This window comes from Anas acuta, chromosome 7 (genome assembly GCF_963932015.1).
Source record: "Anas acuta chromosome 7, bAnaAcu1.1, whole genome shotgun sequence".
NCBI classification, from domain to species: Eukaryota; Metazoa; Chordata; class Aves; order Anseriformes; family Anatidae; genus Anas; species Anas acuta.
The window spans coordinates 22,784,224-22,800,436 of NC_088985.1; the positions used below are offsets into that span (position 1 = coordinate 22,784,224).

Sequence of the window (16,213 nt, forward strand, 5' to 3'; positions counted from 1 at the left end):
AGAAGGTAACAATTTTTTTTTTTTTTTTAAATATAAAGTATTTTCACTGATATCTTTTATGCCCATTTTATACAAAAATAATGAAAGGAGCATGACTTACCATATATTCCTTATTTTTTTTTTCTCCCATATACTCACATTGGAGTTGATTCCAAATAAGTTGCAGGAGCATTTTCTCATGTCAGCTCTTCCCCCTTAAACACTCCCATATGTTTTTTTGTTGTTGTTAATGTGATTGACAGGCTTGGCATTCATGGTGGGTGGGTGGGAGAAAAACATTCTTAAAGTAAAAAGCTAGAATAGTATTATAGTTTCAGTACATTCACAGTTGGAGAATAGAAGCTTGCTTACAGCTATCTGCCTGGAAGTTTGATAAAATTTGCAGATTAGTTTTGCCTCTTTTTATGTAACAGGGAATAAAAATAAAAGTATCAATGGAAATCATAGCGTCTGGAAGAAACCTCAGGAGATGTAGGCAGGGCTTCAGTAGAGAAGCAGGATCAAGTATAACTAGAGCAAATTTTCTTAGTCTTGGGAATCAGCTGGGCAACCCCTTTTTCTAACAGAGAGGTCTTGGGGGCAGCACCAGATTCATCACATCTTTAGGTGGCACAGCAGGGGGAAGAACTACCAATTTTGTGCTAGACTGGAGGTTGCAGGAGAAAGTCCCTGTCAGTAGGAATAATATTTGCAGTTTGACTATTGGATGGACTAGGCCCTCTCTTTCCTGAGGAAACAAACCCAGCTTCTTCAATGTTTCTTCCGAAGCACTGATTTAGTTTATAAACTTGTTTAGTCTTCTCATTAGCATTATCTTCAGTTTGGCTCCACTCTAATTGAAAAATAGGGTGAATTTACTGGCCTCAGTATACTGTCCTTTATTTTGTTTTAAGTGCTTCTGTCTCAGTGATAGATATCCAGATGTACTTCAGATGTGCGCTCATTACTTCAGCGTCCATGTAATTGACAAAATATTGAATAAAATCCAGGGCAGAGAAAATTCTTATGGGACCCTACTTGAAATACTCTCTGAAAGAGATTTACAGATATCCTCTCAATCTGAGACAGACGAGCATATGCAATATACAGTACTTTGACCATATTTCTCTAGTTCTGTGTGGTGATTTTATATGGGACTGCATAAAAAGCCTTAGTCATATGTATTTCATGCCCCCTGTCTCCTAGGTAGTTATCAAACTGAGGAAAGACATGAGACTGGTTTGACACAGTTTGTTCCTGACAAGTCTATTTTTACTGCAATATTAAGAAACAATAAATATATTGAGGCTCACCATTTGCCATAATATATTTGTGGGAATTGAAGTTGGGCTGATTGTTCAGCAGTTTAGGGCGTCCTCCTCCCTCCCCCCCCCCCCCCCCCCCCGCCCTCCCCCATCTTAACATATAGATGTTTGCCCTTTTCAAGTTACTGCCATTCTATTGACTTACATTATATGCTGGATTCATAGGACTCAGAGTTCAAGGATTGCTTTGGCTTGTTCTTTACAAAATCTTTATTGTGAATTTCATTATGCCATTCTTATTTAAATTTCTAATCCACATTAATGCAAGCAATAAACATGGAGATCCTTCCATTTCTGCTATCAAAATTAAGCATCTTGTCACAGTCTTTTCTGTGAAGACTAATGAAATACCGAAATACTTCAGTTTTCTCTGACATTTGTTATTTGTTCTCTTTTCCTCTAAGGAATGGATTTTTAATTCCCTGTGTTTTTCTCTCACTAATATTTCAGGAGCCATGATCATTCAGATATACGTTAGTTGAAGCAGTGAGGAAAATGCCACAGGCTCTTTCAACGGTGCTTGCAGGTAAGTACTAAAGAAGGAGTTTCTTGCAAAAATGCTTCTGCAGAAAGTCATTGTGTACTTAGGACACTTTAGCCTCATTACATCCTGGGAGGAATCTTTATATTTAAACTGATTTTTGTTTTTCAACTTTTACTTTTCGGAAGTTCTTGTTGAAATTCTAAAAATCTTGCAACAAAAACACGTTCAAAATCTCAAAATCACTTTTATTTTTTTTAATTCTTTTTAAATTCAACAATGTTGTATTGCTTAAAACTGTCATCTGTTCTTACAATAAGGAAAGTGTAATGCCAAATTCATAACAACTTTTACAATGGTGCAACTGATCACAGACCTTGATTACCACTGAGAATGTGGCAGAAGCAACAAAGCTTTCATGATTTTGTAGAAGCGAGAATTAAGAGCTGCTATGGGTTCCATCTAACAACGTGTACTCCAACAGTGGCAAAATATAATTTCTTTTGGAGTTGTGGCTACTATTTTTTTAATATTATTTTTATTCTAACTATGCTAGCCAAATATATGAGGCGTGGAAATAGGTTTCAAGAGTCTTGTGACTGGCATAGATTATTTTTATGATTTAAGTAAGTCAATTTGGGAGCCTTTCAGAGGCCAAAGAGAACTCTGGCTGCCTAAATACTTCACGGCTCTGTGCAAATCTCCTTATATTCTGTCCTGCTGTTTTCCTTCCTCCTTGTGTGTGTTAGAGGATTTAGCCCTGTTGCAGGGAGAACTACAGAGATGTTTAATAAATCAATGATTTTCCAACTGTTATGAAAGCTTTCATGTTAAAATGAGCATGTGAGTTTTGTAGATGTGTGTTTTCAGCTACTTTATTTTTTTTTTAGCAGTCTTAGAAAATGGTACCTTTCAAATTCTCTTAACCGCATGTAGCATTCGTTATTTTTGTGCGCTGTTCATTTTAAGATATAATACAGAGTAATAATCTGTAGAACTTCTTTCAGGATGTAACTCACAGGTCAACAAATAATTTTTTGGAGGATCATGGCATGTAGACTGTTACTGAAAAATAATTAACAATTTTAAAGAATAAAAAGCTTCTATTTGCATTACTTAATTGAAGGCTCTGTCTGGCCTAGCCCTAAATGATATATCTAAAGCATGTTTACTACATTTGATTGTGAAAGATTTAAGCACAAAGAAGCCTCAAATGAGAGAAGAAAAACAAAACAAATATGAAAACCAAGACCTCCTCAAACCTTGGTAAGAATGGTTAGCACCATTGCTATACGAGAGAGGCTGTGGTTATACACCAGTTTGAAACCTGACACCTTTAAATCACTTCCACTATATCTAGTTTGCTGCATAAATTCACCCTTTTTAACGTTCTATATATTTTCTTTACTTCACTTGCTCTATATCCCATTTGTGGGGCACATGCGCACCCCCTGATATTTCAGATGAATTATAACTATTACCAACTTCTAGTTTTTCTTTTGTTTGCCTCTTTTGTGTCTCAGAGGCTGGATATACAGCATAAAAAACATTGTCTAAAGGACAGTTGCACTTTGAGTTATTGCTCAGACTTCTAAAATCCTTCTTGTAATGCTTTGATTGTTGGTTTGACCTTCTCTTTGAATATACAGATTCAGCAGTTGTTCTAGGAAGATTTTCTCAAATCTCTCCTTGCATTAATTAAACAATTATATAATTGTTTGTAACCTGATTTTTACACCTAGCTTCCTTTGTCTTTTCAGAAATCCATGTTTTTAACTAGTATAATAAAACATAAAGGTATTAAAAACCCAACCTACTACAAAAGTGACATTGTTCATTAGAAATTCTCTCTGATTTTTTTTTGAAGGCTGCAGTTGATGCCATTGTGATATCCTTTCCAAGTACGCAGTGTTCTTAGCAGTTTAACTGAGCGACTTTTTTGAATTGTATTCGTTTGAACACCTTGGCAGAACTCGCTGTCTACTCCTCTAGGATCATACCCTGGCTTGTATAGTTTGCCTTTACATTTCATAACGTTTCTTTACAGAACCTTTCTTACTTTGAAATTCATCTGTGTGCTGACTATCCAGATAAAATACAGAAAAATATGTACAAACATATTTCCATCTGGCAACATTTATATGCATTAAAATCTAGTGAGTAAAATTCAAAACAGAAAAAACAGTATTATTTTAGTGTCTTTTCTTATCATTTAATAACATTCCTAGGCAGCTTAAATTTGAAAAACTGCAGCTGATGCTTATTTTAAATGATTTTATGTTCTAGTGTGTATTTTGCTAGTATAATGAATACTTAGTGAATGTTATTGATTTCTTTGAGGCTTGCACATTGATATGTATAAATCTTCTACCATACACATGATTTTTGATATGAGATAAGTGAAAAAAGGTTAAATTAATATTTGAACTCCCAGTAAGCATGTTAATGCATCATTGCATAGTATTTTACAGTGGAAGATCTCAACAAATGTTTGACCATGTAGGTGTTGAAGTGTGCCAGCAAGGTAGTATAAGAGGCAGTGTTTTTATTTTATGATGCTTCTGCTTCCCAGAGTTCCATTCAAGTTCTGGAACTTGGCCAGCTCTAGCTCAGTGTAGTTAGAGAAAATTCCAGCTGATTTTTCTAAAAAATGTATCTCTGTATGACTTAAAAAAAAAAAAAAAAGCTGGATATAATAAATAAAAATAGACAAAGATATCCGTCTGATTTGAATGATTTGAAATTGCTCTGGATAACACTTTTTTATTTGAGGGTGTAGGCCTATGGACCTCTCCATTCTCAATTGTACACACTTGCATTTTATATACCTTTGGAACAACTTTTGGTGTTTTGGTATATCCAGCTACCAAGCAGCAGTTATGTTGAGTTCCACAGTGAACGAGTATTACTTGAGGTCACTGAATTATTAGTGACATGAACTAGAAAAACTTCAGTCACAGCAGACTATGGAGTCATAGCTGTAATTTACTGTTAGGTTGTTTATATATTGTTAGGATGTTAAGAAAAAATTTATGTTTCTGTTTTGAAGAGGTGTTTCTTCTGTTTAGCATACAGCTTTAGAGAGGAAGTGAAAATGTTTCTCCTGTACTGTTCCTGAGCTGGGGGTCTTAGAGGAAAGCATCAAAACAATATTGAAGCATTAGCGTAACACTGTTATGTCATCATACAGGATTATATGTGTAGTATGTACATAGTATATATATATACTGTACAGCATAGTACTACAGCATAGTGATATAGTATTTTTGTACTAGTCATATGCAGATTGCATTCAAAGACATGTACCTAGTATATGTTTCACTGAATTCACTGAAGTCATAGTTTTATTTCCTCTTTGTACTTAAAAAAAAAAAAAAAATTGAGATGAAATTGGACAGGGAAAATAACTGAATGGGTGAACAGAACACTACAAAATGTTGGGCATTCCTGTGAAACAGCAGAAGGTCTGAGATAAACAAAATATGACAATTGTGTCATATGAGAGAGGGAAGATCTGAGAACAGAAAGTGAGATACAGAATTCTCAGGACAAAGATACTTGTCAGTTATTGTCATAGAGTATATGGAAGGAAGAAAGCAAAAAATGATGGCTGTGGGGAGCCCAGGGTTTTCTGGAAAGCATGTTACTCGCGGGTAAAAGGAATTGGTTGGACCATGTGTGTCAGCTGGCCAGTATCTAGATGTTTGGATCAAAACTTAGCAAAGCTCCTCCTGTCTTCCAGACAACAGAGCCAAGAAAATTAGATTGGAAGAATGATCTTTTGGGACAGTTAAGTGAAGACAGAAAGAGCTCAAAAGAGGAAGGATTTTTCATAAGATGGATAGGCAAATTGAAGAGATTGACAGAATAATGTTGTGGAGAGGTAAAGGTACAGAAAATGAGAAAGGAGGTAATGGGGAGATAAGCTGTATAAAGAGAATTTTTCTCAACTTTTTTTTTTTTTTGTTGTTCAGAAATGGAGCTACATATACATCTTACAACACATCTGGTGGTGTAAATCTGCTGACATAGATAAAAAATTTTTATCAGCAGAGATTAATGGACAGTCAACAAAGAGAATATAATAAATCTCAATAAATTAGGAATACTTTAAGAGTTGATAAATATTTAGCTTGGGGAGTTCTCAAAATGCTGTCTCAATAGATGTTATGTTTCTGTTGATGTTAATAAGTTTAAAATGAGTTATCAAGAAAAAAATTATAAAGTACTTTTTTTTTTCCCTCATTTGAATTGCACACTTTAAACTCAATCATTCCATAAATTTTTAATCTTTTTTTTTTTAATGTGTGTTTTTATTTATCATTTAAATAATAGTAATGATAGCAAAACTCCCTGCCAGCATGGTCCTAAGTGAAATTAGAACTTGGTTAAAGTGATGCGATAACAGTAAATGTATAGAGGGACAGAGCATTCAGTGTCATATTGATCCCCACACCAAATCTGGAGAAGAGACTTTATTACAGAATTATGGAACTGTAGGGGTCGGAAGGGACCTAAAGAGATCATCAGGTCCAACCCCTGTTTTGTTATATGCCGAATAGTCAGAATTTGGCATGGTTATATCTATTTTCCTTCCATTTTTCTTGTGAATGTTTTCTTCTGTCAACCTTTCTTCCAAAGCTTTAGCATCTTCAGGTTGATTGTCATAGAATTATTTCAGGAAAGCTTTGCTGTGAATATTCTCACACTTGTTTTCTGTGCACGTTGGCAAAGTCACCCACTGTAGTATAAATTAATGATAATATAGAGCTGTTTCAGTTTGTTCCTCACTCCTCTCTCCTAAAGTGTTCTTCACTCCTCTTCGTGCTAAGCACAGCTGACTTTATTTCCAAGGAAATGTGTGTGATGTATTGGAAAAATGCTCAGGCTTTTAAATATAAGTAGGGAGAAACTGAATAATGGCATCCAATATACCAAAGGGTAGGCTTGTGGTACCAGTCAGAATTAGTGGGGCTGAAGGATGTGTCTCACTGCTTGTGTGACGTGCCAAACAATACCATTAAAGTATGCCTGAAGATTTTTGCTGTTTCTAGGGAATATACTGGGAATGTTGGGCTCAATATTCATTTATATTGCAACAAAATGAAGAGAACCACAGTAACAATTGCTGTGTTTTAAATGTTCCTCTGATAAGCTTTTTAAAAGATCTAGATACAAAGTGTTCAGTACGCACCTATACACTGACATTATTATAAATGTTGTATTTCTGACCTTCAGATTCTCTCTCTTGATCTCGGATTAAATGACATATTTGTCAGTTTGACACTGCTGATGTTCTGTCTGCCAGGCCTAGTGCTGTTATACCATGATTCCTTGTGATCCCATTGTCATGGGAATGGTATATCTCAAATGATGAATATACTTTGAAGCAACACAGGAAATAAGCATACTGGCTAAACTTCATTTTCAACAAGTCTTTTGGCTGAAAAATGCTGTCTTCAGTTTTCAGTGTAATTGATTTTAGATAATGTCAATATATTTAAGAACATTATTGTTTTATCAGACTATATGTAAGGATAATCCTGTTCAGGTGGATTCAGACGAGTATTTCAATTATGTTATTTGTCAATTTTTCACTTTTGACTTCCCATGCATATGGCACTGTATTACTTTTCAAGACACTAAACTGAACAGTGGTGAAAGAAGATAGTAGGGACAAGCTGCTTTCTGTGTTTTTGCACCTCATCTAAAACAATGAGTCTCTGTGTTTACAGTGTTCAACCTTCCAACACAAACACTCTTGCCTGTATTACTTCTAACTACTAGGAAATACTTTTCGATTATGAACTCCAGTTCTAGAAACTTTTTAAAAGATTTTCCGTGCAACTGCATATAGTATTTGGTAGAATTTCATATGTATGTATTTTTTCTCAGTGTTATTATATAGCTCCATAGCAGTAGAATAATTTAAAGGTGGAGTGTATTTCACAGCTGTTCAGAAAGTTATAGCATGAGAAAAGTTGACAAATATAAGCCTCCTTCCTTGAGAAACATAGCCCTATTCTTTAAGACCTTTTATAAAATTTATTCCTTATAAAATAATTTGTTTTGCAGGTCTGTCTTTGAAAATTTAGAAAGCAAAATCAAGTGAACTGCTTGAATGAAATTTATCCTCCAAAACACTGTTAGATTCTTATCCATCCTCTAATGCACGTGTAGAGAATGGATTTTTAGATTCTCTCTTATGGTCCCAGAGGTAATTACAATTGTATTAGGAACTATTTATCAAACAACGTATGAGAATATCAGTACTGAGGCTTAATTTTTGATGGGAGGATTTTAGTAGGATTTTGCCTAATTCCCCAGTAGATAGGATCAATGGGACTATTTGCACAGTGTTTTAATAAATATTCCAAATGTATATTTATATATATTACATTCTCTTTTGTAGAATATACTGTAGACAATTTTTAATCTGATTATTTTGTTTAGAGATCTAAATTGCAAATCCAAACTGAATAAGCAAGATAAAATCCCTATCAGAAAGGATGTCTTTAGCAAAGTATTTGATCAGAATAACCTCAGAATTACTCGGTTAAAGTTCAGGGAACAAAACTTAAATCAAATGAAGCAATGTTTATTTACAGAGAGGATCTTAATCCTTAACATGCTTAGTTTAACATTACAGGATCTTCTGCAATAAGTTAGTGCTTGCCTACTTTGAAGTTATCAACTGAATTTTGAAGACTTTGCAAGAAAGCTGAATGCTTTGCTGGGCTGAGAACCTAAAGCTGGTGAAATCACATTGATGTTAATTAATGTGTATTGGTATGTTTTGAGATGAATAGTTGGAGCTACATGAAGCAGAATGGATTTATGGTAACTACATGTTTCACTGTTTGGATGTCTACATATATATATAGACATATATATATATATATATATATATGTCTATATATATATAGATATCACATCCTTGTCTGAAATGGTATTCAAATGGTGAAACGTTTGAATTCTTCTGAAACATGATGGGGACATAGCAGAACATATTGCTCTGAAGAATAAGATATAATAGTTGATTACTCTGTGTTTTCAGTTAGCCCTGTGATGAAGATAGGAACAGCAGAAGACATTTTGAATGGTGAAAATCATCTTGTGTTGAATATCTTTTAAGCTAGCTCAGCTGATCTTACATCTTATTATTAAAGTTTTATTCCAAAAGAGTAGTACAATGATGCTGCAAATAGGTTCTGTGTATTATGAAACTAGTATTATAAGTAGACTGCTTGATTTGAAGAGAGAGTAGTGAACTTGATGATTTGAAATTTTCCTCATCAGTGAATATACTTTTACATGCAAATGTGTAAAAGTGTCAGTGGCCACATATACATGAGACAGCTTTCTCCACTTCTTCAGAAACATTTATGGTATACAATTTTAATGATATTTCACTGTGCTACATTTGTTTCTCAGAGGACTAATAAATGTAGTTTGGAATACAACACTTCAGTAGCAAAGCTCCTATCAATATTGTGTGTGTAATTACAGTACAGAGTAAACCACAGGAAGAGCAAGACATTAGTTAACCGACCTGATTTAATGAGTTATTTTTCTGGATATTAGTTCCATATATTTGTTTTAGCAGTTTGAAAATGATCAGAAAAAAATTTCAAAGCAAAAAAATAAATGGTCATTTTCAGTAGTAGACAATTTACAGGTGTAAATATCTGCTATCACAGATTTACTTGGTGAAACTTCTAGGATGAGTTGCAATGGTATAGGCCTAGCTTAACTCTGATAATATAAGTACATCGAGAGATTAATTTAATCAAGAGAAATGCAGTGTTATAATGCCATGCTGTAATAGGCCATAAGGGGGAGTACTTAGCTACATCAAGTTGTGACAACTCTGGAATATAGAGACTGAAAGTAGGAACTTTAAGACCAGCAGCTGAAAGCAGATATTCTTTTCAATGTTTATTGGCAATGAAAGTCTATTTACTAAAGGAAGAGTTCTTCAGATCTTTAGATTCAAAACAATAAAGTCACTCTGTGTTCGTATATGAATCAATCAGTAAATGTCCTACTGAACTGGAACTGTTAAAATTATTTTCCAAAAATGGAGCGTTGGTTTTTGATTGTTTGGAAAGAAGTTAGAAATTTTCTTCATTTATTTGACTGGATGGTTAATTTATTAAGTGTAAATTGGGAATATTTACTTATAGAAAATTACGGTTTCATTTTCTTTCCCATATTGATATACTAAACACAGGTTCTTTCTGTAATTTTACCATAGAGAGTTGATGTAATTCTCTTATGTTGATGTTGTTTACCAAGACAGCTTTTATTGTTACTGCTGTAACTGAGATAGCAATCTAGCCCACACTATACATTCATGCATGAGATATTCGCAGCTGTAAGATAGTCAGTTCATTGGCTTGTTTTGAGATCTGTGGATTCAAAAAAAAGCCAGTGCAGATTAAGACAAGATATAAGATAGTTTTTTTTTTTTTTTTTTTTTTTTTTTTTTTTGCTAACTGACACTTGACGTCAAGGGGGTTACACATGACTGTTGACTGTTAGTTTATCCTGGCAAATTATGTGGAAGATAATAGTAGAGTAGTACCTCACTTTCTATATAAAAACTCACACTTTACTTTTTTTTTTCTTTTTTAATATCTCCATGTTCATCTTAAATGCTATTCACAAAATTTAATCAATCAAGTCATAGTTACTGAAGCTAGACAGAACTCATAATGTTCCCCAATTTGTCAGTGAAGGAAATACAGCAAACACAATGACATAGATTTGCTTTGCACTGTAGTGCAATGGCCTCTTGCTGTATTTCTGTATGCAAAATTTTGTGGTAAGTCTAAAAGTTATTTTCAAAAACTGCTCTTCTTTGCAACCAGCATGTGACCAGGTAAGAAGTATCAGTGCTAAGTCTTACCTTTTGATTTTTCTGCTAGGGCTGATATTCTCAGTGTGCTTCTATATTTTTATAAATAGAATATATATTGTGATATGCCAAAATTTTGCTTTAGTACCCTTTCTGGTGAATCACATATTTGCTGATGAAATCATTTCAGGACTTAATGTTTGTTCAGTTTGAAATGGTCTTAAATTACAGCTTTATTTGAAGATGATATACAGCCATTGATTGTAAACCTAATGGTTTCTCTCTCTGCTTTTGGATTGATTAAACAGTGATTCCTGAGTTAGAGAATTGGGAATAAGTGGTATCGAACACAGACGTTCCATGTGTGTTTTCATGCTTCAGTAATGCACTTTCAAAGCAGTATGTCAACAGGATGTTGCAAACATTACCTTATTCTTCATCAAACCATTTCTAAAGATGGCCAAAACCTGAGACAAATTTTTATATTAAGAATGAACCAAAGACAATTGTTAACTTTTTGAAAGCATTATTTTGTTTGCCAGTGAGTTTGTCCTTAATGAAAACACTGAGAGTGTTCTCAGTCAAAGACTTTAATTTGCACTACTTTCTCAGATGAACTATTCATATATTCATTGCGAACATGTAGGAACTTTAGCTGAGCTCTTTTGAGGTCAGAATTCTCCTTGTTTAGGAACATCATCCTTGTGTGTTGAAGTAATTGATCCCAATCATTCACCGAACAGTTCTTCCATTTCTGTTTACTGTTCAAACATTAGCTGGATACAGTATTGCTAATCTAACATTGAATTGAAGCTTATTCTTTTTCTTGATTTATTTCCATCTTATGGACAAAATGAGTGGGTTTAAAAGATCCAGAAGAATTTATACCTAGAACAAATCCCAAGAGAGAGATTAAATATGTATGAATAATATCAACATTTCAGTAATATGTCATATGAGTAATCAGATAAGAAATGACAATTAAATTCTTGAAAGAGTTTGAAATGTGTTCAGCCATTATGCAAGAAATCATGGCAGAATATTCTTGCCTGGATAGTGTGGTAACAAATAGTTGGATATAAAGCAAAATTTGTCCCAGACTAATATGTCCCCAGTATCCAAATCCCTCAGGAAAAAGTCTCTGTCATGAATCCTTGGTGTTAAAGGGCTACTGTCTCCAATGAAGCAGTATCAACTAAATTATAAGTGTCTGCATCTTCAAATGTTTTATCTGCTATATGACTACAATATATATAAAGTACATAGTTGATAAAACTATCCACACCTGATAAACAGTTGCCAATGTTTGTGAATTTGCCACAATCCACACAGAAATTGATGGAGGTAAAGGGATTGTGTCTGCCTTGTGTTTCTGGTGAGAGCTTGAATTTAGCTATGTGTTACATTAAACTGTTGTAAATACACCTAAAAGTAAATCCTGTTATGGTTTATCTTGATATGGCAAATATGATTGTTAAAAATCAAGATCATAGTTAAAGAAATCGTGTCAATTTCCTTAACCAATAGTATATGTTGAAGAAAAGACAGTGTTCCTTCCCCACCCTCCCCACCAGCTGCATCTCCAAACACTATCTTCAGTGCTGTTATGGAAACATAGCAAAGCCAGAGGTCCATCATATAATCTATGTAGGTAGCTTCACATTGCTTTCCTATCTTACCAGTATTTCTTCTGTCTCACTACTTATTTTGAGGTTCATGTTGCTTATGCTAATTTAGGACTCAGATTTTACAAATTTTAATTAAACCAGTTAATATCACCATCAGAAGGAGGTGAAATAAAGCAGTGATGTCATGCCTTTATTGGACTGTATCTATTTAACTTTTCTGTAACAGTGCTACTGCTCTGCTAAATTCGGCAGAATTACCTCTGAGATGTTTACATGTAAATAAGGCAGGGACTTCTCTGTTGACTTAAGTCTTTTAATGACTCTTTGGAGAGTGGAGCCATTTCTTTTTTTTTGTGTGTGTGAATTCTAGCTACACAACGACAACAGCTTTTTACAGAGGGTCTGCAACCAGTGCTGTGTTACAGAAAAATCTGAGAAGTAGTTCTGGGAGAGGAAAAATAAAAACCAGATTAAATGTTTTAAGATTTGTTGGTTTTTGCTTTTCATTTTAAAAAGATATTTGTAAATAACTAAAAATTTAACCATAAAATTACCAGTAAAATAAGGAATTAGGGGAAAAAGAAATCATAAATCATTTTAGGTTGCCTGGCTTCACATAAAATTAAACCCTTTGTTTAACCTAAAATGAAAATAGATATTTTGGATAAATGGTACAAGGAGTTTCATTTTTGATTGAACAGACACTTTCGATCCTAGAAAAGCATTTGGTTTTCATTTCATGGAGAATGTTCTGCCTTTTCCAATAAGTCATATATTTCTGTCAGCAGTTGCTCAGCAAATAAACTGAAAATATTTTGTTTACCTGCTCCTCTGGATTCAGTATAAAATACTTGCCAACATGCATGCACTAATTTGCCCAAGACCTTTAGTTAATTTTACCCTAATGGGGTCATTTTACTGGATGAAGAAAAGAGAGAAGTGGTGCAAAAGCTGAGCTGAGAGATCTGTAGAGGGAAATTTTTTGTTCATTTGACCACAAAACCAAGCCAGGTGGCTTCCTTGGAGTCAGGTCTGACTGTAGGCTGGCAGACACTGTTAGCCCCAAAACAGCTGTTACCTCCCCACATCTAAAACACAAAAACAGAAAAGATTCTTAATTTGCACATAAATTTATCAGCCTTAAAGTCATTTGGCAATGTGGATAAATGGCCTAGCAACCCTGACCCCTGCTATTTTAGGGGTCTGCATGTCCACGTCTGCTTGTCCAGAACTGCTCGCGCAACAGTTCTTTATACATAGAGCATGGGGTCCTACTGAATTAAACTCTAGCTCTACTGAACACTAGAGGTTTAATATCTGTTCACTTATACTGAGGAATGTTTCCTTTTAGCCAAAATCCTAACACGTATTTCAGACCCTTGCTTGCATCAGCATTGTCAACTTGTTTATAGTAGACTGTCTAAAACATAGGCAAATTGGCTCTTCCCCCCCTAGATCTAATCTGATAATTAATATGGATATACTGCATCTCTTCACGTATATTAAATAGAGGCTGTTGGCCCAGACTAAGTCTAGTCTAATGTCTCCTTTCATACAGAAACCTAAGTGTGAATTACCCGATCTTGTTGATCTGGACCTTAGCCCTTATCCCAGATTTATGTTTTACATATTAGATACCCCAAATCCAAGGTTATCCTTACTACCTTTATTTGTAGGTGTGTTGAAAAACTATTCTAGGAAAGTACAAACAATACTTTAACCCTAACATATACTTCTCAACCTCTTTTTGTTCTCTCTTGTGACTTCTGTCTGTTATAACCTTTACCCAAAATGTAATATTACACTATTAACATGCAAAAGCAATAACCTTTATCCAAAATATGATTTTACATACTGGCTCATGATGTTAAAAGCATTAAATTTGGTCTAACTACAGTCCTAACCTTACCTCGTTAGATGCAGAAGTCATTGTCCTTGATTTGAGGCTGACACTGATTTGGTTAGTTCCTCTGCTTGTGCAGTGGGAATAGAAGTGGTTCCTCAGTTCAAGTTCTAAACACTGATAGGCTGAGGTTTAAGTTTCAGAAATATAGTTAGGAGAGTAAGATTGCAGTGCCAGATAACTTTATAGGGGAGTCACAATATTGCTGCTTAGTAATTTGCAACACACGCTTTCTTAAATGTGTATTTGAGTCCTAGACAGCACCAGAAATCTATTATGTTCTTACAGCTGCAAAAGATTGAAAAACAGTGACCTGAAAGGAAGGTGAATGAATTTGGAATTTCTAGCTTACTTATGGAAATGAAAAAAAAAAAAAAGAAAAAAAAAAGAAAAAAGAACTTCACTTGTTTACGTATGCACCTGTTTTGAAATGCGAGGAATGGGGAGGACATTGGTTATTTCTTAGGCATATTCAGCTTGAATTAGTGCAAACAGTGATGCTTATGTTAATTCTTTTTTTATTTTATTTTTTTTACAGTTCTGAAGTATTACCAAAGTTGAGCATTTTTTATTTATCCATTTAAAGGGGTACCTGTAAACTGTGGCTGGCCTAGATAAGGGACACAGAGAAAATGTCATTGCTGATACAGTCATTACTGATAAATAAGCAGAAAACTCTGGTGTTATTTTTAACCTTAACACAACCCAGTTGTTCTCGTGAATTAATACAGGACCAAACCAATAGAAGATATATGGGGAGATGGACACTGATAAACAAACACTGTCACAACCCTGGAAACAAAATTCTATAATCTAGCACTTTACATCTATTGTCTAAAGTGCAGTGAATGCAATACAAGCTGGGTAGGCAAAGTTGGATTAATGGGAAAGAAGGCAACATGACAGACCTTAAATCATTTCCATAATGAGAAAATATTCTCAAATTCAACGACAGAAGGAAACCTGAGTAATCCTTCTTTTAATGTATAGCTAAAATCTTTATTGTATGTTCTGGAGATGATTGAGGAGTCTGTATAACCTTTCCAAGAAGTTTAATTTTAGGACTTCACTGCTCTGCTATTTTTCTAATCATTTTTACTCAGTCTCCTAAATAACTATACCAAGCAATGTAGTATAGCTTTGAGAACATCTTACCAGCCCACAGTCTTGTAAGGCCTGAGTATGACTGGAGAAGTACTGTCAGTTACTTTTTGTTTCCCTTTAAAACAACCACTTATCCTCAGTTCTTGGCCCCAGTGTTCAGTCTTCTACATGGTACTGCCTTTTGTTTATGCTGTAGCATGTCTGTGGGTAGCACATCTGTGGAGGCAACGTGAGGTGAACCTGTGGTGGTTTGCTCTGGAGCAGCAGGGAGCATGCCCCGCAGCTTTGTATCTCACCACAAAGACTGGTGGGTTTTGTGTTTTGTTGTCTTTTGTTTTTCACCATGTTCTCTTTTAGTAAAGAGAACATGTATAAAAGGTTGCTAGCGTTTCTCCCAGCAATTACTATCTCTGTTTGAACATTAACGTTAGTACTTCTGCAAAATAATTTTATATGGAACTCAGAGATATTAGTATATATACATGCACACATAATGCAGAGTTAAACACAAGTTCTAAAGATATTTCTGGTGCCTTTCAACTTTGTTCAGCAATGTCTACTAGAGAATAGACATTTAGGATATTTATTAATGGCCTGTAGCATATGCCTTTTCAAAATACCTACTTCCTTGCCACTATTAAATGCCACCTACTTCCTACTCAGAAACCTTTTTTTCCTGGACATAGTCATTTTTATTTTTTTATTTTTTTTCACTCACTGTAGCACAGTGAAGTGTGCTCTTATTTCCTGTAATATTTCTTCCCTCAAATGTGAAACTTCTTATTCCCTCTCAGAAACACATATATTTACGGTCTGATTTGGGTCTGACTTTATGTTTTCTCTATCTTCTTTCATCAAGAAATATTTACATTCAGTTTCTTTTCAGGATGCCATATGCAATCAGCACAGTAAAGGCTACTGCATAGTCAGTCT

The 16,213-nt window shown here is 34.5% G+C and overlaps 1 protein-coding gene across 8 annotated transcripts in view; it reads left to right on the forward strand.

The window, feature by feature from the left end:
- The window catches only part of DNTT (DNA nucleotidylexotransferase), a 180,036-nt gene that overhangs the window by 49,150 nt on the left and 114,673 nt on the right, over nucleotides 1-16,213 (forward strand). For all 8 annotated transcript variants that reach the window (XM_068688151.1, XM_068688146.1, XM_068688143.1 and 5 more), the window contains exon 2: nucleotides 1,755-1,830. The gene's annotated coding sequence lies outside the window, so the exon portion shown is untranslated. The remainder of the gene's footprint in view (nucleotides 1-1,754; nucleotides 1,831-16,213) is intronic.